Genomic DNA, 5,740 nt, shown 5'->3' with positions numbered 1-5,740 from the left:
ATGTATATTCTGATATACATTAACTCTTTGCAGTATTAAAAATGGGATATGTCTTCCTTCAAACATTTCAATCATTTTAATTATTCTTAATTAAATATTTGTAATGTTTGTTACTGTATTGGTTTGATAGAGCTGAGCAATATATTGTCTATTATCATGTTTATTTATATTTTCTGCCACCCCACCTACTCGTCCTTTCGTCCAGGTTCCCCCCCCCCTGTCACTAAGCTATGGGGAAAATTATGAAAACCTGGCCCCCCCAGATTAATTTTCCCTCACGAGGATTATACTTTTCTATGTGATATTTATATTGTATAAATTCTAATCTTCGTGCAATAAATATTTGATTTGATTTGATTTAATTTGTGAACATTTACATGATTTGTACACTTTGAACTCCCTTTCAGGCTGAAAGGGACTAACAAAATTCATACCGAGGGATTTCTAAATTCCACTCTCATATATAAACTATTCTTTTCGGAAAAACTTAGTCGTCAAATTTGGTTTATAAGCGTTATATATATGTAATATAGATTGTTTGGATGTAAACATAATTAAAGATAATTGGTTCCCCGCAATCATACATAGTTTACACACAGTATAATCTTATACTTAGTGATTGATTATTTCTACAGTGTAAACAAACTGCAATCTATGGAAAATAGGCTTTCAGAGAACTTTAGCCCCTTTAACCGTTGCTCTCTAAGCTGCGCCTGCAGCATGTCTCTTTGTAAATCGAATTTTGCGGGTTTTTCTTCTTGAATTTGGGCATTTAAAAATAATAAATGCTGAAATTTTGTCCATGGGAAAATCTTTCTTCTTTTACCATTCATAAACCTTTTCTTGGGTCATTTCAGTTACCAAACAAAATTTGGGTCCGATCGGTTCAGCCGTTTTGACGTCTATTAGTTACAAGACGTCAATGCGGCTGACAAACAGAACAAACAAGCAAAGGATGAATTAAGGTTTTTAGGGCGTTTCGCGCCCCCTTTCTTTGAAAAAGTTTTGTTTTTAACTGTTGCGCGCTGACCATTTAAAAATATCATATTTCTATTTAAATTGGCGTATTAGCAAAAATGTAAATGTTGGCATTTTTTTCCAGACAAAATCGTTGAACTTTAATGGCCCCAATCCTTCCCTGAGGTCATGTCAGTTGTTTTAATGTTTATTGGTTAGAAACGGACAGACAGACACGCAAATTATTTATATTTATATCGATGTGTAGTGATGTATAACAATATACTTTTATCTACATGCTTTGGTTAACATGTTTTGGTGAACAATCTCTTTAAATATTCAGACTGAGATGTTTGAGAAGGGGGAGGGAGGAGAGAATGAAAAGAGGGAGAAGGAAGAAGCTGAAGAAAGGAAAAAATCCTTTGAGAAAATCAAGGGACAGTTCACCAAAATTCAAGACGAAAAAGGGAAAGAGGTTTGTTTTATTTTCATCTGATTTAAACAATGCGCATAACTTTTTTGTTGCTTTGGAAAATATAATGTGAGAAAAGCAACTTTTTTTAAAAAGCAATGTAATTTATAAATATTAGCTAGGTTAATGTCCAGAAGTCAGAATGGTTGTCTCTGAATCGTGGGATCAAGCATTGATCTCCATTTTCATGCAGATTTACGGATAAATTTATTCCTCTTTTATATCACATGGTGGAGCATTTCGCTGGAAATCAACATAACAAGTGAAATAGTTCTTTGTACACCCTATATACATTGAATATTTGGTTGTTTAATGTTTGTTGAACTATTTGAAATAATAAAATTTGAGTCTCGCAGAGTCTTCCTATTCCAAGGTTTTGTGGGTCACATTATAAAATTTACATATCTTACTTTTTAATTGATATAAAACATAAAAAAATTGTCCATGTGTGATTGCTAAATATTTACATGAATCAACCTTTTGATTTAGTTATTAGTCATATTTTCATTTTTATTTACATGAGCATTTATTTCAACAAAATTTTTTAATTTTCTATAAAATATAAATAATACTAGCCTGGGTCGTAATGGAACGTATTACAATTATGAATAATGAAAAGCATTAATTGTTTCTATTACATCTTACAATGTTGGAAACATGAGATCATATTTTATTACAATTAATGGATCTTTCAAAATATAAAATTAAAGATTAACCTCTGACCCCTCTGACGAAATTCTCAAAATTTTACATTTTAAAATTTACAGCTACAGGGAACATTCAACTAATTATCAAAGACCCAACACATCTAACTGTTGTCTCTTCTGTCTCACCCTTTGTGAATAATCCTGCAATATACAGGGTGTCCCAATAAACATGGGAATTCAGTGACGAATTCGATATCGTCTTTTCAAATAATTTTTTGATTTAGTATAGTGATACCTACTGAGAAAGATGTTATCTGTAAGAGTTTCGTCTGCTATGTTCACATATTTTTTGTTTATGTTTTGACTGCATACGGTTGTAGTTAGTAAAACAAGATAATTGCAGTATACAAACAGAGTCAACTTGTCCGTCTTCACTGTTCATCTTGCGGAGACATCATAGACACATCTTTACAGTCTTTTACCCTTTTCCTAAAATAAATTCTAGCTGACATAATATCATTATGGCTGTTGAAGTTAAGTATTACAATGCTAATTCATAACAAAGACGATATCGAATTCGTCACTGAATTCCCATGTTTTTTGGGACACCCTGTTGTACGAATAGTTCAATATCTCTTGTTAAAAATATAAAAGTTAATTTAATATGCAGACGAATACTGTTCTCCGAATACCGTGGGTTCAACTCCACATTTCGACTGATAATGATTTAGTATCATGTTTAATGTGAGTTTTGGGTAGAACTCTTCTGAGTAGTATCATACTAAGATTTTATATGAATTATTCTGCAACGATTGCAATGATCATTATCTATCAACTCACTGGCGATCAAAATCAGTTGCTATCAACCTCCAGTGATATCCAAACATTTCAAGCTCTTACTCATTTACTATTAACTTAGTTGCAATCACATAAATTTGCTATCCAGCCTCATTTGCTATCCGGCCTCAACTGCTATCACACATTTGCTTTCAAGCCTCACTTGCTATGAGGCCAATTTGCTATCAATTCTCAGTTGCAATCAGCAATTTTGCTATCAATCATCATTTGTCATCGAATTTTCGACTTTTTCTGCCAATTTTTTCCCCTAAAAATTCGCAAAAAAGGGAAACATTTCTCAAAATTTTGAATTCTTCATTCTTTGGCAAACTTTGCGCGGGCATGGAGCATGGTGGACCCTATGATAACATGCTTTTGGGTTTATATAAGAACAGCATTGTTCGTTTATTTTAATTATGACTAAATAAAGATTTAAACTCTGAATCATACTGTATTACTGTAATTATTACTGTTCATCACCCAGTTTAATTTTTAAAAAAATTATATGATTTGAACTGGTTTTTGAAAGCAGCTTATTTAGAAAACAACTAATTTTGATAGCAACGTATTTAGATAGTAACTACACTTTTGAATAGCAGATGAGCTTTGATAACAGTTGAGACTGGAGAGCAAACGTTTTGATAGCAAGTGAGACCTAATAACACATTGACCTGATAGCAAGCATGAGGCTGGAGAGCAAGTGTGGCAAGATCAAGTGAGACCTGATAATAAATTGACCTGAAAGCAAGTGAGGCTGGAGAGCAAGTGTGGCGAGAGCAAGTGAGACCTGATAATAAATTGACCTGATAGCAAGTGAGGCTGTAGAGCAAGTGTGGCGAGAGCAAGTGAGACCTGAAAACAAATTGACCTGAAAGCAAGTGAGGCAGGAGAGCAAGTGAGGCCTGATCGCAAGTGAGGCCAAGAGCAAGTGAAACAGATATCAAGTAAATTGATGGCAAATACGGGGATAGCAAGTGAGGTTTATAATAAATGAGACTGATTGCAAGTGACGAGTAGATTGCAAATTATCGTGCTACAATAAGTATGGGATGTTACAATTGGCAAAATTGAGATGTTAAACAACATATAACAAGCATTTGTTCGTACTTTGACTTCAATCAAATATTGTGTATTAAAAGGGAGTGACCGGTAATGTATAATAGTTGAACTGAGAATGTAGCATTGTTGACACATTTTTAGGATTCATTTGAGACATATTAAACGTTTTAATGATGTATAATTACTAAGATTGAGCGCAAATAGGGTTGGTAATCTTTTTTGAAAACGATCGTTTAACGATCCTTTTTTGCTTCGTTAAACGATCATTTTTAAAACGATCGTTTCGTTTTCTCAAAAAAACGATCGTTTTTAAAACAACCCACTCGTTTTGAACTGTTAGAAAACGAAGAACAATCGTTTTTGAAAACGATCATTTTCAGAAAAACGATAAGCGACCGTTTTTTAAACGATAGTTTTTAAATAAACGATCGTTAAAAAATAACGATCGTTTTTGAAAAAAAAATCGTTTTTTTAAACGATCGTTTTTTATAACGATCGTTTAAAAAACGACAGTTTTTAAAAAACGAACTTTTTAAAAAAACGATCGTTTTTAAAAACGATCGTTTCGTTTTTTGATTTTCCTCTGTTTTTTCTTAACGAAACGATCGTTTTTTTCAAAAATCAAAACGTTACCAACCCTAAGCGCAAAGCCGACCATTAAAATCATCATTTGGGTGAATACGTTTTGAGAATCGTTTTTTTAATATTATTAAATAACGACGACTAAAAATGTATCAAAAATTATACAATAAACTAATTAGATGTTTAGAAACATATTTCTCAATAGAATTTTGTCAATAAATCAATTTTGTCAATTAAAGGAGAGAAGGTGACCAAACTACTTTTTGGATTATTATTGCCCTTTTATTACTTTCTCTATACATATACCCCAAATATACATAAACTTTAAACCCCAAATATACATAAACTTTAAACCCCAAATATACATATACTTTAAACCCCAAATATACATATACTTTAAACCCCAAATATACATATACTTTAAACCCCAAATATCCATATACTTTAAACCCCAAATATACATATACTTTAAACCCCAAATATACATATACTTTAAACCTCAAATATACATATACTTTAAACCCCAAATATACGTATACTTTCAACCCCAAATATACATATACTTTAAACCCAAAATAAACATTCACTTTAAACCCAAAATATACATATACTTTAAACCCTAAATATTCATATATTTTAAACCCAACGAGGTTATAGTATACTTTAAACCCAAAATAAACATTTACTTTAAACCCCAAATATACATATACTTTAAACCCCAAAAAATACATATACTTTAAACCTCAAATATACATATACTTTAAACCCTAAATATTCATATATTTTAAACCCCAAATATACATATACTTAAAACCCCAAAAATACATATACTTTAAACCCCAAATATACATATACTTTAAACCCCAAATATACATATACTTTAAACCCCAAATATACATATACTGTAAACCCAAAATATACATATACTTTATACCCCAAATATACATATATTTTAAACCCCAATTATACGTATTCTTTCAATCCCAAATATACATACACTTTAAACTCGACTAAAGTTGTTCTTTAGAGATCTGGTCTTTGTGGTAACCGCCAAAAAAGTCCCTGGAAAAAAAGTTTCCCGAAAATTCGAACGTTTTTTGCAAAGTTTTTATTTCCAGGTTTTTTTTCCAGAAACTTTTTTTCCCGGGACTTTCTTACATAGATTCGGTTTTTGTATGTAATGATA

At 31.6% G+C, this 5,740-nt stretch overlaps 1 long non-coding RNA gene across 1 annotated transcript in view; it reads left to right on the top strand.

Annotated features, from left to right (window-relative positions):
• Positions 1-1,432, top strand: part of LOC111702985 (uncharacterized) — a 2,599-nt gene extending 1,167 nt beyond the window's left edge. Inside the window, exon 2 of the long non-coding RNA XR_002765539.1 lies at positions 1,301-1,432. This is a non-coding gene — a long non-coding RNA (uncharacterized LOC111702985). The remainder of the gene's footprint in view (positions 1-1,300) is intronic.
• The last annotated feature ends 4,308 nt before the right edge of the window (positions 1,433-5,740 follow it).

Source organism: Eurytemora carolleeae, unplaced genomic scaffold (assembly GCF_000591075.1).
Source record: "Eurytemora carolleeae unplaced genomic scaffold, Eaff_2.0 scaffold474, whole genome shotgun sequence".
Lineage (NCBI taxonomy): Eukaryota > Metazoa > Arthropoda > Copepoda > Calanoida > Temoridae > Eurytemora > Eurytemora carolleeae.
Note: the sequence above shows the minus strand (reverse complement) of the source record. Positions and strands in the feature narration are given on the sequence as shown.